General features: G+C 36.3%; 1 protein-coding gene across 1 annotated transcript in view; it reads right to left on the bottom strand.

Moving 5' to 3' along the window:
* LOC144956633 (ras-related protein Rab-32-like) overlaps positions 1-20,428 on the bottom strand; it is a 271,216-nt gene extending 250,788 nt beyond the window's left edge. The window contains exon 1 of the mRNA XM_078887269.1: positions 20,347-20,428. The gene's annotated coding sequence lies outside the window, so the exon portion shown is untranslated. The remainder of the gene's footprint in view (positions 1-20,346) is intronic.
* Between the last annotated feature and the right edge of the window lie 210 nt (positions 20,429-20,638).

Raw genomic sequence — 20,638 nt, 5'->3', positions numbered from 1 at the left:
ATAGAAATTGTGTATATTATTCTCCATCATATCATGGTGTATAGAAATTGTGTATATTATTCTCCATCATCATATCATGATGTATAGAAATTGTGTATATTATTCTCCATCATCATATCATGATGTATAGAAATTGTGTATATTATTCTCCATCATATCATGGTGTATAGAAATTGTGTATAATATTCTCCATCATCATATCATGATGTATAGAAATTGTGTATATTATTCTCCATCATATCATGGTGTATAGAAATTGTGTATATTATTCTCCATCATATCATGATGTATAGAAATTAACGCCACGTTTCATATTTGCGGCTGTTAGGTCTTTCAATTCCAGTACTTAGTTGGTCTCGACATAATATACCTTTTTTTATATAGGCTTTGACCAGATAAATGTTACAGAGAAGGACATAATCTGTCGGATGGTGAAAACGTTTGAACTGAGATATTGCCAAGTTTAGTTAGAAGGTCAATTTTTAAAATCAAAAATGAGTTCTTGTCATAAACGATTAAATCAACCTTTTTTGTAACATCTTCGGGAAAAATCGAAGCCTCATTTCACTACAGCTAGCCAAGTTTAAAAAGTATGAAATTTGAGAAAAGTTGCTGGATACCTTTCCCATACATTAGCAATGACTATGAAAAATGTTTTTTTCTCTTTTTGAGGAAATTTTTTGTCTAAAATCAAAGCCCTATCTCCACTGAGTAAAAATGTTTTTGAATTTTGAAAATCCATTCATAAATAAACAAGTTATGCAGTTTCAAAGGTGTCATTTATTTGGATGACCCGCAAAGAGGAAAAAAACGCGAAAATATGGGACGCTTTTTCTGCATTTTTTTTCGACCTTTGGTTGTATCTTGCGTAATAAGTGGATTAAAAGACTGAAACTTAGGTTGGTGTTTTGTAAAATACGGGAAAAGTACTCGTCATATTGATATGAAATTTTACAACAAAAAAGAAGAAATGTTCATGTTTTACCTTGTCAGCGACATAACCTCCACGCCCGTAGTTTAAGAAATATTTTACTCCAAAGAGTAAAAATCTATTTTTAACGGTCTTCTGGTAATCGCACGAGTTTTGTCGCTTGACATAATCTAAAATGACCTTTTTTATAACTGTGTGCCAACTTTCAGTCATATTCATCAATAAACAGCGTCGTAATTATTTTTTTCAAATAGCATATCTGAAACGGCTTCGTCCCATATTTTGACGCGAATTCGGGCACTTCATAAGCGAAAAAGAGGACCAAAGATTTGTGCGGGATAGTCATTGCTACATACATTGCCCGAACTTCATGAAAAATCACCCGATTTACTTAAAATAAAGATTAAAATGTTCTGGGGAGCATATTCTTTCAGAAAATGCAAATCCAAAATTTTCACCTTCCGACTGATGATGTCATGCACTGAAACAAATGTTCAAACAAACAACAAAAAAGACTCTCACACATAGTTCAAAAGTCGTTTCCTTATCATTTATGGCGTAGACAATTAAATGTTGCAGTATGTCTGTCGTTCATTAGAACCCGATGAAGCGGAAACCACAAAGATGCACTGCTAACGCATTAATTTTACACACCGGATGACGTGTGCAGAAAATGAATTGAATACTAAGATAGTGTGTGTGCGCGCGGGGGGGGGGGGGGGGGGGGGGGAACTAATCTCCCACCACACTACCGTCAATAATATCATCAGTGATAACCATCGTCATAGGTTCTTAACTACCTCCATGACATTTGACATCACCACCAACACAATCATCATCATCATCATCGTCGTCGCCGTTGTGGTCATCATCATCATCATCTCGTCGTCGTCGTCATCATCATCATCATCATCATCATCATCACCATCGTTGTCGTCGTCTTCAGCATCATGGTCATCATAATCATACCATCAGAATCAACAGCTTGAACAAATCAAAACCCATCTTTTTGTCGTCGCCGTTGTCATCGCCAATACCATCCCAAAATGTACAATACAGAATATTATTAATCCTAAACCATAATAAGAATAACATGTTTTCTTTGAAATGCTCCATGCCACCCTCTTCCTCCCGCTCCCCCTTCCCCTGCCCCCGTCATACACATACAAACACACCCACAACCACACACACACACACACACACACACACCAATTATCCAGAAGCCAACTGTCATATCTAATGTATTGTACAAAATCCAGGGAACAATGAACTGATTCACCATTAGTTTCCCACAAGAAAACGCTTCTATTCGCTTTTCTCATTGTTAAAAAAAAGAAAGAATAAAAGTCAAGCGCATGTGAGTGTGGTCAACGAGATGCTGGGTGACCATGACCACCCACCCACACACACACACACACACAAACCTAGCGCCGTGTTCATGGCTACAGCACGGTACGCTCATTATCCCAGTCGACTCAGGTGTGAACGAGTACTTTGCCTCCAGTCGTGTCCACGGATATATATTGTAGAAGTGTATTAAAAGGTCTCCTCAAAGTGATACATACGGGAAGTTTGTCTTTGGGGTCTATTCCAAGGGACGACTGGAATAACCTAGGCGTCAGCCGCAGTGCAGCGCCGCAAAACTGAGCTAAGGCGGGGTGACTTGTTCTGGGCCACCCAACGAACCGGCTATTCGAACTTCGTAGCTTTCGGGTAAGAAGCAAGGACCGTACCGCTGAGCCACGCTGTGCCCCATGCCAAATACTTCTATGCCTTATGTCTGGATTCTAAGCGGTTCCTTAATGTTTTGTTATTGTTTGTTTTATTTATCTGTGGACGAAGGGTTTTGAGCCCGAAACATTCCATGCTTTTGATATTTTGTTCTTTTTTTTTTTTTTTTTTTTTTTTTTAAACTGTTAAATTTCATTTTTGTTCGAGACTTTTTTAGAGTGTCTCCTCCAAGGATTCAAGCGTAGGTATTCGAGACCCCTAGTGAGTTATACTTAATCACGTAAAATTGAGCTTTTTGAGCTTTATATAGCTCAGTATCCACTAAATGTGCTCAAAGCGCTTTACAAGGGGTCCCTGGTCAACCGCAACGCAACATTTAACATGTCGGACGGGACATGACGCCTGTTAGGCGATATTACAATTTTTTCGGACAAAGACAACGCTGTTAACGACCAGGTACTCATTTTACACCTGAGTACGGTGAGAGAAGGTGAGTAAAGAGCCTTTTCCAAGGACTCAACTATGCGCCGAGCGCGAGGCTCGAACCCAGGACCTTCCGATCCGAAAGCGAGTGTCATACCACAAGATCACATAGCCGCAAGTACTTTAGATAGAAATACCTGTGTGCGGCGATGTGGTCTCGCGGTATGTATGACACTCGCTTTTGGATCGGAAGGTCCTGGGCTCGGCGCAAAGTTGAGTCCTTGGAAAAGACTCTACACTCACAATCTCTCACCGTACTCAAGTGAAAAATAAAATAACAGCAATGGGGTCTATTTGATCACATCTTACGTCGAGAAGATAACATCCCAGCCCAAACTGCAATGACAGAATATTTCCTTCATGGCAACTAATATGTAGGGAGACCACCAACATCAATAGTAACTACCTTGAACCAGGATCTCTCTACATATCAGAAATTTCTGGATTCAGATGAGACCGAATTAATCCCAGAAGAACTAAGAAATACTGCAGTGCCCTCCGTACTAAAGTCAAAACTAGATCTTGACAGCCTCAAAACTCTGGCCCAGGACCGTGACCAATGGAAACAACATGGATGGAGAGAGAAGCTATACATAATATCGACCATGACTGAATCACACAATTCTCAGCAAGCGTCATTCAGACTACTACTACTACTACTACTACTACTACTACTACTACTACTACTACTACTACTACGACGACGACGACGACGACGACGACGACTACTACTACTACTACTACTACGACGACGACGACGACACTACTACTACTACTACTATTACTACTACTACTACTATTACTACTACTACTACTACTACTACTACTACTACTACTACTACTACTACTACTACTACTACTACTCTAAACGGTTCCTATCATTCCTCCAAACCACTCCCCTTAATGATTTTGACCGCCCCATGTCAGTATAAAACCGGCCCCCGGAAGCGAATCATACTCAACTAGAAACGTTAAAGCCCTAAATATTGATGCTAAACCCCGCCCTTTATGATTAAATGTCAGTTTTCATTCCTAAACAACAAAAACGAATTACATTGCATTTATTCCCAAATACCAATTAACACCAATTAACAAGAAAGTAATTTTCTAGCATTCAACACAATGACCAGTCCATTAAATTGGGACATAAACATGGGTGCCATCAGAAAGAAGTGCTGAAACCTGAAACTAAAATCTCGACACTTTGCCAAACCTGAAAATGTTCCTACTGAAAATGCGGCCTAAACTTTACTCTTATTTCATCACCGTTTTTATACCATTACTAAATGATTACACAGCAAACAAATTGACATTTTGAGGAAGTTAATTTGATTTTGAAACCCAACTTATACACTCCATACACTGAAAAGGTGGCTGAATCACGTTTTCGAATTTTTACCGATGCTATTAGGTTATTTTACTCAAAACACTGAAACCGGAGGTATTTGACTTCGAGATATCCCGAAACCGGAAATCCGGCATTAACCGGAAAACTGGCACCCATAGACGTAAAACTGTCCTAAACGCCACAAAGTATTGACCATGTTTTCATTGAAATCCTAGCGTCGTCAACTTTGCTTGAATATTAATTATGTTTTTCATTAAAATCCTTGTGTAAGCTTCTAGCATACGCTTACTCTCTTGCAATCAGACTAGAATTGTTCAAGGTCACCCACAGTTTTGCGTGTCGGTAAGATGTATCCGACTGGCGGATGCTGTGAGTATTTTACGCAAACGCACAGCATCAATTCATGCTATGAGTTAAAGTAAAATACTCACCAGTTCTGTCCGCCAAACAATTCGTATCAATATACAAAACTTCATTCCATAGGCATTTTGTAAACGACACTGGGGCCTATTTAATTTGTTGTCGTTTTAATCTGGTCGAAAGTACTTGCGATAAACTAGCATCCTATCCCAAGGGAAGCAAGAAATAATAGCTGATGTCCATTTAACGCTATAGAAACAGGGATAAACTCCGATTCCATGGTTCCGGTGACCATCAAAATTACCTTAAATGCCTTTATCTAGTTTAATATTTCATTACTTAATAACAAAACAAACAAAATTTAAAAAAAAAAATATTTTAAAAACTATGAAATAAATAATAATAATAATAATAATAATAATAAATAATAATAATAATAATATAATAATAATAATAATAATAATAATAATAATAATAATAATAATAATAATAATAATAAGCTGAACTGAACTGCATTTTATGACATATAATGTGTAATGAACGCTCTAGTGGATTTATCAAGGCTTGCCACACATTTTATCGTTTACCTCCCCTGTGATGTGGATTTATGGCTTTTATATATTTTTTACGAGACGCTTTGTTCAAGATGACAAAGTAGGTGCTTACCCTATGAAAGGATCAATGTATTTTAGGTGTTCATTCATTTATATAGCAACGGGGTGGGTGGGTGTGTGTGTGTGTGTGGGGGGGGGGGGGGGTCCTATCTTTACAGGTGTGACCTTGATTTAGATTCTTGTAAATGAAAATCCACAAGGACAGTGTGCAAACGTGTGTCTGACTACAGTGTTCTGTCGAATTAAACGTTATATTATAGATAGAATGAAGATGACATCACTCAGGCCTTTGTTATTGTTTTTTGCCATCTACATTTATGAGTAATGCTCACTGAACTGTATTAACCTGACTATAAACGTTCATGGATACACAAAGTTTTGTGTGTTGGTCCGTTATAGATAGATTGCGCTTGGCCAAGGAGTTCACAACATTGCCATCCGGAAGTATAACGGACCAACACACAAACTCTGTGTGACCATGGACTTTTATAGTCTGGTTAATACAGTTTAGTGAGAACAACTCACAAACGCGGATGGCAAAAACAATAACAAAGGCCTGAGTGACGTCATCTGCATACTATCTATAGATAGAATGAAGATGACATCACTCAGGCCTTTGTTATTGTTTTTTGCCATCCACATTTATGAGTAATGCTCACTGAAATGTACTAACCTGACTATAAACGTTCATGGATACACAAAGTTTTGTGTGTTGGTCCGTTATAGATAGATTGCGCTTGGCCAAGGAGTTCACAACATTGCCATCCGGAAGTATAACGGACCAACACACACACTCTGTGTGACCATGGACTTTTATAGTCTGGTTAATACAGTTTAGTGAGAAGAACTCACAAACGCGGATGGCAAAAACAATAACAAAGGCCTGAGTGACGTCATCTGCATACTATCTATAGATAGAATGAAGATGACATCACTCAGGCCTTTGTTATTGTTTTTTGTCATCCACATTTATGAGTAATGCTCACTGAACTGTATTAACCCGACTATAAACGTTCATGGATACACACAGTTTTGTGTGTTGGTCCGTTATACTGCCGGATGGCAATGTATAACTCCTTAGCAAGGATACTACTATAGATAGTTGCCTTGCGAAGATTCACAACAGTGCTCGAAGAATAGATATTTCGAAGATGACTCACTCAGGCCTTATGTTATTGTTTTTGCCATCCCGTTTTGAGTTTCTCACTAAACTGTATTAACCACTATACAAGTTCATGGTTACACAGAAGTTTGTGTGTTGGTCCGTTATAATTCCGATGGCAATGTTGTGAACTCCTTGGCCAAGCGCATTCTATCTATAACGGACCAAAACACAAAACTATGTGTAGCCTTGAACGTTTATAGGCTGGTAAATACAGTTTAGTGAGAATTACTCATGAACGCGGATGGCAAAAAAACCCAATAACAATGGCCTGAGTGATGTCACTTTATACTATCTGTAGATAGTTTGTGCTTGGCTAGGAAGCTCCCACAACATTGCTTTCCGGAAGTATAACGGACCAACACACAAAACTATGTGTATCCACTCCTTGAACGTTTATAGTCTGTTAATAGATTTATTGAGAATTACTCATAACATGGATGCAAATACAATAACAAGCTGATGAGTCACAACTTCAGTTCTTCGACATCGGTTATATTAAATAGTACATACTGCATTAGCAACGGATTCAAAGTCTGATGCATTCCGACAGATCACACTTGGACCAAACAAAAAATCGTACTCTTATTCTTCAATGGTAAACTTTTCAGCATTGATCGGATGTTATAAAAGTCAACATTCAGCTTAAAGATATTCTCACAGATACACTTATATGCTGTCGAAAATATCAATAACAAAGGCGTGAGTAGCGTCGCATTGTCGATATTTAAGCATCTTATGCGTCATTAGATGGAATGACTCACGACCTGTTGGTTATTAAGCTTTTTGCAGTTCAATTAATGATAATCACACTATTAACACACATATTATTATCCCCTTTGAGCTATTCAAATTATGCTCAGTTCCCACGATGCAGATGGAAGAAGGGAGGGAGGAGCAAAAACTCTCAAACCTGGGACTTCGCGAGTACGGCAGAGGTGAGGAGAGAATACTGGAATTAAATCGTCCTGACTATCGGGTAAAATTCGGAGTAGTGGTAGCCCGTCTAATCGTTCATCAGAGGCCCGATTCCCAGTCGAGACAGACCGATGATTTGGGATGGTTTTTTTGTTGTCCTTTTTTTTGTTTTTTTTTTTTTAGTTGTTTTTTTTGTGTGTGTGTGTTTTTTTTTTTAATTGTAATTTTCTTTCTGCTTGTCTGACCCCGTTTCATCCACGCCTTTCCAGATGTTTGTGCGACTATGTGGTCTAGTGGTAAGACACTCGCTTTCGGATCTGAAGGTCTTGGGTTCGAGCCTCGCTCGGCGCATAGTTGTTGAGTCCTTGGAAAAGGCTCTTTACTCACATTCTCTCACCGTACTCGGGGTGTAAAATGAGTACCTGGCCGTTTAAAACGTTGTCATTGTCAGAACAAAACATTGTAATATCGCCTAACTGGCGTCACGTCTCGTTCGACATGTTACGTGTTGCTGTTGGTCAGGGATCCTTAGTAAAGCGCTTTGAGCACATTTAGTGGATATTGCGCTATCTAAAAGCTCACTTTTTGTCCTAAAGGCCATAAAATGCATTAAAAAAAAACAAAAAAAAAAAAACCCAACTTGATCTTGTCGCCCAATTCTACCCGTCGACTATTCTTGGTATGTGACGGGTCATCGAAAAGTTACACATACCAACCAATTTTTTTTTCTTCTTATAAACCATTAAGTTAGTTAGGGTAACATTGAATCCAGCTTGTAAGAGGGTTGGTTAATTATGACGGTTGACACGATCAATAATAGGATAGCACGGTGCTCTCTGTTGTAGTCGAGGCAATGATTAGCTTTCAAACGTGTTGGATGACACATCTTACACGATTTGAATATTCATGATGTGATTAGTGCGCCTATCCTCAGAATAATAAAACGTTTGTTTATACAGTGATTACAATGTGTAATTAACCCAGTGTGTGAATACGAGGGGGGAGGTGTGTGTGTGTGTGTGTGTGTGTGGGGGGGGGGGGGGGTAACAGCGTAGCAAAAATGGTATAGTTTTTGCCATGTCTCCAAAATGTATGGAGTTTTACCCGAGACGACAACGATAATAATAGGGAAGGAAAGTCGTGACGTCACACCTTCTACATTTCCGGTTCCAAATTCCTTGGAAGTGTATACATAACCAAGTCTTTCGGAGAAACTAAAAATGAATAGGTTACAAATTGAATCAAGAGGTGGCAAATCTATTTTAGTAGCAGGATGTACAGGCAGATTCTAATAATTACGAGACGTATAAGAACGAAGATGTATTATTATTATTTATTGACGGCCAGCTTATATTTAGACTAGAAAAAAAGATGTTATCAATCAGATAGATCAGTTACACAAGGTATGTGTTCAGTCCTCAGGAAGTGCGGTCTGTTTTTTGTTTGTTTGTTTTTAAGGGTTTTACGGCGCTTGCAACACATTTAGGTTATATCAGCGCCAGTAAAAAGGAAGAAAATGGGAAGTAAAAAGTTATAGAATTACAATTGAAGCACCAAGAGAGCGGTCTGTCGTGCTCTGGAAAAACACAAGTTTAGAAAACTCGTCCTTCAAATATCGATCGATTTAAATGACCCCCGTCTAAGCAAAAACTTTCAAACCTGGGACTTCGCGAATGCATTCAATATACAAATAATAAATCGATAAATAAATAAATTTATCTTTAAAAAATGAATTCAATAAGCAAATAATACATCTATTGTTTTAAGAAATAGGGTTGGGGATCAATTAAATAAAGGAATAAAATAATAAATAAATGAATAAATAAATAAAACCAAAAAATATTGTTTAGGAATCTATCATATTCGGACCAAATTCACAGTTTGACTCGATGGGTCACCGATACGACAGATTATTCCGACCAAATTCACAGTTTGACTCGATGGGTCACAGATACGACAGATTATTCCGACCAAATTCACAGTTTGACTAGATGGGTCACCGATACGACAGATTATTCCGACCAAATTCACAGTTTGACTAGATGGGTCACCGATACGACAGATTATTCCGACCAAATTCACAGTTTGACTAGATGGGTCACCGATACGACATATTATTCCGACCAAATTCACAGTTTGACTAGATAGGTCACAGATACGACAGATTATTCCGACCAAATTCACAGTTTGACTAGATGGGCCACCGATACGACAGATTATTCCGACCAAATTCACAGTTTGACTAGATGGGTCACCGATACGACAGATTATTCCGACCAAATTCACAGTTTGACTAGATAGGTCACAGATACGACAGATTATTCCGACCAAATTCACAGTTTGACTAGATGGGTCACAGATACGACAGATTATTCCGACCAAATTCACAGTTTGACTAGATGGGTCACCGATACGACAGATTATCCCGACCAAATTCACAGTTTGACTAGATGGGTCACCGATACGACAGATTATTCCGACCAAATTCACAGTTTAACTAGATGGGTCACAGATACGACAGATTATTCCGACCAAATTCACAGTTTGACTAGATGGGTCACAGATACGACAGATTATCCCGACCAAATTGACAGGTTGACTAGATGGGTCACCGATACGACAGATTATTCCGACCAAATTCACAGTTTGACTAGATGGGTCACCGATACGACTAGATTATCCGGTTGAAAAAATTTAAATGATAAAACATCCCTTCAGTGTTAGTGTCAGCATTTGGATAACATTCATTATCTATCTTTTTGATCTGTTCTTTCTCTCTCTCTCTCTCTACTCTCTCTCTCTCTCTCTCTCTCTCTTCTCTTTTCTCTCCTCTCTCTTCTCTCTCTCTTTCTCTTCTCCTCTCTCTCTTCTCTCTCTCATCTCTCTCTCTCTCCTCTCTCTCTTCTATATATATATATATAATATATATAATATATATATATATATATATATCACAGACACACATCGCTCAGTTGGTAGAACACTCGCTTCACACTCAAAGGGACGAAGATCGATCCCGGGTGAAGTCGAGATTTTCTTTTCTGACTCCCTGTCTACCCAGCAGTGAATGGGTAGCTGAGTCTGTTAAATTTGGTGGAACGTACTTTGCGATAGACAAGCGTCCTTTCCAGAGGATAGCAAGTAATTGCTATTGTCTGTTTCACGCTATAGAAACCGGGATAAACTCCGACTCCATGGGCCCACTGGCTCTGAAGGACTACTGCTACCCATTCAACATACCTCAACTGAAAAAAAAAAAAAAAAAAAAAAAAACGCGACGTATATCATAATCATTATTATTTTTGGGATAGATCTACCAGACGACAGAGACTGGCCAATAAATTTAAATACAGACCTGCCAATTTTTCCGAGACGAAATTCGTGAGAAATTTTTGGGCAAATGTTTTTTCTTAAATTTTTTATTTATTTATTTAATTTTGTTTTTAAAGATAATGATAACGAATGTGGTGGTGAAATTTTTATGGTAATGGTGGAGATACCATGGTGATGATGATGATGACCTCGTACCCATTCAACAAACCTCAACTGAAAAAAAAAACAGCGACATATATCATTATTATTTTGGGGATGGATCTACCAGACAACAGAGGCTGGCCCAATAATTTCAAATTCAGACCTCACAATTTTCCCGAGACGAAATTTCGGGGGGAAACTTTTAGACAAATCTGGGATTGTTTTTGTTTGTTGTTGTCATTTAAACCCTCTCCTTACCACCTTCAGCAAAATCGTCACATTTGTTACGATACAATATACATTTTTAAAAGTTCAGATTTATTTTGTACATCGCAAACTTTAAAGAATGAGCTTTGTTTAATTAATAAGAACATATAGTTGTTTTGTAGAGAGCTTGTTTGTCTTTAGAAAAAAGAAAAACAAATTTTCTGCTGGGTAATCCTGCTATTTTGGGAGAATACTGAAAATGATCGGTAAGGAGAGAGTTAAGGAATATACGGCGCTAGCTACACATGAAGGTGATTTTAGCGCCAGAGAAAAAAAAAGAAGAAAAAAATAGGATATTAAAAAAAAAAAAATATATGTAGATTTATAATTGAGAGCACACAAGAAATATAAAAAATTCCCTTTATTCATCCCCATGGGGAAATTTGTCTTTAGGGTCTATTCCAAGGGAAGACTGGAATAACCCAGGCGTCAGCCGCAGGCAGTGCCGCAAAGTGAGCTAGGGTGAGATGACTTGCTCAAGGCCACGCGGCGCGGCGGGTGATCGAACTCGGTACCTGGGGACGAAGTAAAGACCGTACCGCTGAGCCACGCTGTCCGAATCAAGAAAAAGGAAGACGATGGGGGAATGGTTCAAATAGGGAACAGATGTAGATTCCAAGCATACCATCGGTGTTATTTTTTGTGTGAGATCACCTAAAAGTCTCATTCAGACTCCAGCACAGGTCCCCAGAAATAGGAACACACCCAGATGTTTACTAATTATATATGCACAGTAAAAAATAATAAAGTACATAACAGAGAGACGATTTACGTGGGGAGGGGGGGGGGGGTTATCATCTCCCGAAAGTAACTATATTTTTGACAGTTTCCCTCCCAGCCAGGGTATCCGGCCAGGACCAGGACAAAACAAAGACAAAGACAGAAAGCATGTTGGAAAACAAGTTTAGGGGGATAGAAGAAACAATAAGTGCCTCCCTGCCCACTGCCAGCATGGGAGGTCAGGAAACCCAACCCAAAAATCTGGGAATTTTAGAAGAACCTGTCCCGATTTGTGATAATGAATGTGGTGGTGAAAATGATGACAATGGCGATGATGATGATGATGATGATGATGATGATGGTGATAATGATGATGATGATGATGATGATGATGATGATGATGATGATAATGATGGTGATAATGATAACGACAAAAACGACAACGACGACGATGATGATAATGATGATGATGATGACGACGATGACGTTGTACAGGTGTACTCCTCCAATGTCAATGTTGAAAGTCTATCAAACAATTTCTGTACTTTGAGATTGGACAATAATATGTAAAATGAAAGTCTGCCTCTATTATGTGATAGAATTGAATTGAATTCTCCCGTAGAAGTAAACGCTTGACATCACAAAGTACAAAAACAAACCGACATCTAAATTATTGTTTTAAAATGAACTCTAGACGTCTAAGTCTAAGTATTCGTGTGTACAATAATAAATGATATTTCATACCATATGGCATTTATACACCAATTTTATATCCAGACTCTATATATCTATACATAAAATTTAAGGAATGTATCTAAATATTTATTTTTTTTAATTTTTAATATGTTTATGTTTTATAGATCTGCATGGAGTAATTTATTCTGCCAAATTGATTGAAAATGATCATACTGACTAGAATTTGTAAGTGTAACATTATGCTTAATTTAAGATACTTGTAGCATGGTTAGTAAATAAACATCCAATTATGGAATGAATAAAATATTATCTTATCTTATAATGATGATTACAATAATAATAATGGTAAAAAATAATAATAATAATAATAATAATAATAATAAAATAATAATAATAATAATAATAATAATAAATAATAATAATAATAAAATAATAATAATAATAATAAATAATAATAATAATAATAATAATAATAATAATAATAATAATAATAATAATAATAATAATAATAATAATAATAATAATAATAAATAATATAATAATAATAAGATAATAATAATAATATAATAATAAAAAATAATAAAAAAAAAGAAGAAAGAAGAAGAAGAAGAAAAAGAAAGAAGAAGAAGAAGAATGAAGAAGAAGAAAAGAAGAAGAGAAGAAGAAGAAGAAGAAGAGAAGAAGAAGAGATAAGAAGAAGAAAGAAGAAAAGATAATAAATAAGGAAAGAAATAAAAATAATAAAAAGAAGAAAAGAAGAAAGAAAAGAAGAAGAAGAAAAAGAAGAAGAAGAAGAAAAAAAGAAGAAAAGAAGAAGAAGAAGATAAGAAGAAAAGAAGAAGAAGAAGAAGAAGAAGAGAAAAGAAGAAGAAGAAGAAGAAGAAGAAAGAAGAAAGAAAAAGAAGAAAAGAAAGAAGAAAGAAGAAGAAGAAAGAAAAGAAGAAGAAGAAGAAGAAGAAAAGAAAAAAAAAAAAGAAAAGAAAAGAAGAAGAAGAAAAAAAAGAAAAAAAAAAGAAGAAGGAAAGAGAAAGAGAAGAAAGAAGAAAAGAAGAAGAAGAAAGAAAGAAGAAAGAGAAGAAAAGAAGAAAGAAAGGAAATGAAATAAAAGAAAGAAAAAGAAAAGAAGAAGAAAAAGAAGAAAAGAAGATAAAAAAAAATAAAGAAAGAATAAGAGAAGAAATAAAAATAATAAATAATAAAATAATAGATAAAATAAAAAAAAATAAAATAATAAAAAATAAAATAAATAAAAATAAAATAGTAAAATAAAATAATAATAATAATAATAAAATAATAATAATAATAATAATAATAATATAATAATAAAATAAATAATAATAATAAAATAATATAATAATAATAATAATAATAATAATAATAATATAATAATAATAATAATAATAATAATAATAATAATATAATAATAATAATAATATAATAAAATAATAATAATAAAATAATAATAATAATAATAATAATAATTAATAATAAAATAATAATATAATAATAATAATAATAATAATAATAATAAATTTATTTTATTATAATATTAATTAAAAATTATATAATATTAATTAATATATTAATATTATTATTATTTTTATTATTATTATTTATTTATTATTATTATTATTATTATATTATTATTATTATATTATTATTATTATTATTATTATACTATTCTTCTCTTCTTCTTTTTTCTTCTTCTTCTTCTCCTCCTCCTCCTCCTCCTCCTCCTCCTCCTCCTCTCCCTCCTCCTCCTCCTCCTCCTCCTCCTCCTCCTCCTCTCTCCTCTTCTTCTCTCTTCTCCTCTCCTCTCCTCTCCTCCTTCTTCTTCTTCTTCTTCTTCTTCTTCTTCTTCTTCTTCTTCTTCTTCTTCTTCTTCCTTCTTCTTCTTCTTCTTCTTCTTCTTCTTCTTCTTCTTTCTTATTATTATTATTATTATTATTATTATTATTATTATTATTATTATCATTATTATTATTATTCTTATTATTCTTATTATTCTTATATTATTATTTTATTATTATTATTATTAATACTATTTCTTTTTTCTTTAATTTTATTATCAATATCATTACTTTAAAAAAATAATTTCTGAAAATAAAACAGTTCATGGTCATGTACTCATCTTATACCTGAGTACAGTGAGAGAATGTAAGTAAACAGCCTATTCCAAGGACTCAACTATGCATCACTAAGAGCTGGATTCAAACTGCAGCCTTTCCGATCTGAAGGCAAGTGCCTTCTGATCCGAAGACAAGGAGCAGCTACTAGACAACATAACCGCACAAAGTTAAGGAGAAAAACAATTTTTTTTAAAATAGAAAAAAGCAGTGTGAAACACTTGAGGCCCACACTGATAAAAACGAATAAAGTACAGATACTGTGAGATATGTACTAGAAAATGTGAACAATGCAGTATGCAAAGCACACTAAGCGGGAAGCGGAAGCTTGAGCAAGGACAAGTCCAACATCTGGCGGCCAGATGTGCCAGTGGAAACTATGAGCGGAATATGGGAGTGACTCAGCTCACGAATTATCTCCAATGGAAACCGCTACATGAAAGACATTCCATCAACAAACTCCTCGGATTCCACAAAACGGAAAAATCGAAATTCCAACTAGACAGAACAACAACAAAACAAGAAACTATGAACAAACCATCATCTTTACTCTTTCTTCCCTCCACCATCCGACTTTGGAACTTGTAACCAACCACTTGTAAACAAGCCCTTTCGACCAATGACTTCAAAAAATCGCTCCCTCTAAAGTCCCTGTTACTGAAAAGACGGCTATTCAATCTTCAACCATGAAGATTTGGCCTTAATGGAAGAAGAAGAAGTCTAAAATCAATGTCGGTTTATTTATCATTCTTTCCAATATCGCTCTAAAAATATATTTTTTGTTGTAAATTCCACGATTGAGAATCTGGAAAATTTCAAGAAAGGCAGAAACTGGAGCGTGAATCCAGAAATTTCCCGGGCGATCCGAGAAGGTTGGTAGGTTAGGTCTGAACATTGACCCCCTCTAACTTATCCAGACTCTGAACAAGGTTCTCTTCCTCGCGCCGAAACCAACTCTTTTGGCAGTGCCATTTTAAATACGTAATTGAGTTGAGCGCAATTACTTTCGTTTTCATTCTTTTGATTACAAACAGAAACAAACAACCGAGATATATTTTTCATCTATTTTTACTCTAGTTAATACATTACATGTCTCAGGGTCTGAATAAAATGTATGCTGTGAGCCATATCTGGGAAGGTTAATTTTAGATAACTTATAATTTGTGAGGAGGGATGGGGGAGGGGGGGGGGGGTGTTCTTGATAGTTCAGATGGTAGAGCATTTGCTTCATACATAAAGGGACCACCGAGATCGAACCTGGGTGAAGTCTTTTTTTTTTTCTTTTTTTAAATCCAAGTCCACCCAGCAGTGATTGGGTAACTGGGTCTGTTAGGTGTGGTGGAAAGTACTTTGCGAGATAGACCAGTATCCTATCCAGACGGTAGTAAAAAATTGTTGTTGTCCGTTTCACACTACCGAAACAGGGATAAACTCCAGCTCCCTGGGCCCAAATGACTACATTTAAAAAAAAAAATACTGAACTATCTTCTGGGTGGAGAAAGGGTCAGACATAAAATCTGACTTTGATCAGAATTGACCTCAGACCTTTTGCCTGTGTACTAAGTGAGCTTAATGGGACAACATTTGAGTTTTAAGTAAGAGTGAAATAGTAAATTTGTGGGCCGGGGGGGGGGGGGGGGGGGGGGCGGTTCAACTTTAGGAATAAAATTCACTCTCCGGAAAGAGAGCATAATATTCATTTTTTAATCTTATTTCATACAGAAAAGTTAGAAAGTTAGAAAGCAGTTTTGAATATCGGGTCCACCTCGACATAATACCATTTTTGGGATGACTGGGCACTAAAGATCAGTTGAAGCAATGGCTTACACTAGGTCAATCGCTGTGATTTTTTTTCTATGGTATAAGATCAAGGTTTGGATCATAGAATCATTAAAGTTCACATGTGCAGCTATGTGGTCTTGTGGTGTGACACCCGCTTTTGGACCAGAAGGTCCTGGGTTCGAGCCTCGCTCGGCACATAGTTGAGTCCTTGGGAAAGGCTCTTGCTCTTTACTCACATTCTCTCACCATACTCAGGTGTAAAATGAGTACCTGGCCGTTAACAGCGTTGTCTCTGTCCGAAAAAAAAAATTATAATATCGCCTTACAGGTGTCATGTCTAGTCCGAAATGTTTAATGTTGGTGTTGGACCGTGACCCATTGTAAAGCCCTTTGAGCACGTTTAGTGTACATTGCGCTATATAAAAGATTTTTTTCCCCTATTTTTGTTAATACAAAAATGCATTTACAGTCTCTCTAATCCAGAACTCCACAATCCAGATGTCTCCATTATCCGTACAGGATTTTTTTTTTCTTCTTTATTTGTACACTATTGGTATTGATTCCACAATCCGAATGTCTCTGTAATCCGGACTGGGATGCTGGAAACAGAGGTGTACGGATTGGAGAGACGTGATTGTATATATATATATATATATATATATATATGGATTTGTGAGATATGGTGGAAAGAAAATTTGTTTAGACTAGGGTTCTTTCCAAAGGAAAGAAAGCAATTGCTATTACGCTATATAAACTCGGATTTACTCTGGCTCCATAGGCCTAATTGCTCTGAAGGACTACTTTTCCAAAGGAATACTGAAGTCACCCAGGAATCAGCCAAACTACAGCTCTAAGTGAGCGAGCGCAAGATGGCTCGACTTGCTCTAGGCCATACTCAGAGCTACCTACTTGAAATTTCAAATAGTTTCCAAAGAAATAGAAGAAAAAACATCACTTTAAATAGCTTTAGAAATAAACAATTTGCTCTCAGCATGGTCCAAAAATGCTCCAAAGTCTTGAATGTAGGTTCTAAGAAACTAAACTTTCCTTCTCAACATGATTTATTGAGTCAAAGAGACCTATGCAGCTCTGTAGCTGGAGCCAAGAATTCGTATTTCTACAAATTTTTCGTAGTACTAGGCAGGTCTGCATACTGTGAGGCAGGGGAATCCTGGTTATGAAGCAAAGACCCTGTCATTGTGCTATGATGACCCCCACCTTTTTGTGCGGCTATGTGGTCTTGTGGTATGACACTCGCTTTCGGATCGAAAGGTCATGTGTTCGAGCCTCGCGTTCGGCGCATCGTTGAGTCCTTGGAGAAGGCTCTTTACTCACATTCTCTCACCGTACTTAGGTGTAAAACAAGTACCTGGCCGTTAACAGCGTTGTCTTTGTCCAAACAAAATGTGCAATATCGCCTAACAGGCGTCATGTCCCGTTCTAAATGTTACGTGTTGCTGTTGGCCAGGGACCCTTGTAAAGCGCTTTGAGCACGTTTAGTGGATATTGCGCTATATAAAAGCTCAAGTTTTTTTTTTTAGAGTAACTCCAATGCACCATTGTTCCATGTCAGCTACTCTTTTTATAGTCAATGAACAACAACTACTGAAGACATGAATTTATGAAAAGATGCGCAAAAACAGGAAGATAGAGTTAGAGCTCGGCAGGTTATTCATCCAGACGAGTAAAAAAAAAAAAAGAGCTTTCATATAGCGCAAAATCCAATAAATATGCTTAAAGTGCTTTACAAGTGTTAACCGGCCAACAACATTACGTAACATGTAGGATGAGATGTGATGCCTGTTAGGCAATAATAAAATTTCTTCCAACAGACACAACGCTGTTAAGGACCAGGTATTAATTTTACACCTGATTACAGTGAGAGAATAAGAGTAAAAAGCCTTTTCCAAGGACTCAACCATGCGCTACTCAGAGTGGAATTTAAGCTCTGGACCTTCCAATCCAAAGGCGAGTGTCGTAACCACTAGACCACATAGCCACAAGTATGTATACAGGTAAACGTTATGTTAATGAATAAAACAGAAAATAACATCTTCAATTAACCTCTCCTTACCACCCATAGGAAAATCGTCACATTCGTTACGACGCATCCAACAATTTTCTCACTCTGATTTCTTTTGTTATAGTTAAACTATCGAAACTTGACAAGTTGTTGCAGAGCTCATTTTTGTGAACAGGCTATAGAATATATGTCCTATTCGTTACTATCTGTTTGAAAAATCTAGCTTTGTGTTGGTTGAGTATGAAGTTTCGGGTAAAATTCTGAAAATAGCTGGTAAGGAGAGAGTTAATAGCAAAACAAAGCAAATTGTTTCAGGTCAAACCTATTCTTCAACCCGAAATTAATAAAATACATCTACACTAAACAGCAACATACTGTGTCTAGTCTGAAAGATGAGAGGAAACCCCATCGAACATATTGCCAATTGTTTAGACAAATGAACTAAAAAACACTACAATATTATTTCCATTTATATATCAAATCATGTATAAATTATGATGAATGAATGGGTGTTTGTATACATGCATTAAACAAGAGTTAAAAAAAACAACATTGCAGGTATAGAACCCTCCCCTTACGCTCCCTCTAGAATTTTTAATTAAGAGAAAGATAAAGTAAGTAAATGTAACTCATATTTTGTGTTTTTCCCTTATATTTGAGTCACATTTACTCACTCGATCTTTCTCATTTAGGCACCTCTAGTTTTTTGTAAAAAAAATCAACCTTCTTCAAATTGATACTAAGCTGCTAGAAGCTTTCTTAGTAACCAAGCGACCACTTCTTTTTGTTCACATTCCAATATCTAAAGCAGGTTTAGACTACCTGTTGATAGTTACTATCTATACCATTATGCCCTATTGTAATGTGGATGATCTATATTACCTTTCCGTGTGCTCGAGGTCATTGGTCACATTGCAACATGTGATCAAAGTGACCCACATAGTGAAAAGTGTTCACAGCTTTTATTTATTCACAAGTACAAGCTGAACAAATTCACCAATTGGTGATTTTGTTCAGCTTGTAATTGTAAATAAATAAAATAAAATTTAAAAAACAAAACAAACACTACTATTCTGCCATGGGAGACCATTCAGACTGAGTCTGAATATTCAGTTCTTGATCGCACATGCGTATTGGAATTTGAGTCCGAATAGCCTCGGCCTCGGGAGATAGCTCAAGTCGGAAAATACGTCGCCTTTCGGCCGGGGCAGGTCGTATCCATGATTTTGTTTGTTGTTGTTGTTCTGTCTTTTAATTAGGGTAGGCAACGTATATGGACAGTTCCTTTACCTCTGTATGAATGGAAGGCCTCCCAATGATATAATAAAGATCGAGACACAATCACTAAAGTCTAAAGTCGACGTTGACTCAGTGATCCTATGAATATGAATGGCTATGGCATGGCCTGAATGGCGCATCACGGACACTCGACGTCTACTATGAATGCAACTCCGGATATTATGCCTGCTTTTATAATCATACAAGGTGTAACAAAGTTCCCATCTATGAAAATAGTATTTCGGGCAAATCGGGATAGGATAGGCAGCGGCAGTGTCTGTCAGTGTGGGATAAGGTGAGGGTTTGATATCAGCACTCCTTGCACTTGCACCGCTCGAAATAAGCAAGTAAAAGTAAGAGAGTTGACTTATTTGTTGAGGAGACAAGAACTCAAATAATAGACACAAGAAAATTACTTAAAATTAATACTCACCATAGTGAAAGTCCACTCTTTTTCGGTGTGCTGTCTGAGGCAGAATCCAGACAAGCAGACAACGAATACTCGTAAAGTTGGTGAAACTTTCTTTTCTTGTATATCACATGATAAAACCGCAAGTGAAAACGATGTAAACAACCAGAGATGTCGCAAACCGTTGTATAAGGATAAATATAAAATCATTCATTTCAATTGTAAAAACATTAACATATGTTATTTTAATAACCTCTTTCATCGATAGTTTTAAATTCAACAGATTTTAGGGCGTTTATTGTATAAAAGTTGTTAA

The sequence above is a fragment of the Berghia stephanieae genome, chromosome 11, assembly GCF_034508935.2.
Source record: "Berghia stephanieae isolate SIO BIC M18660-M18661 chromosome 11, UCSD_Bste_1.3, whole genome shotgun sequence".
NCBI lineage: Eukaryota > Metazoa > Mollusca > Gastropoda > Nudibranchia > Aeolidiidae > Berghia > Berghia stephanieae.
This window is presented reverse-complemented; position numbering and strand designations above follow the sequence as displayed.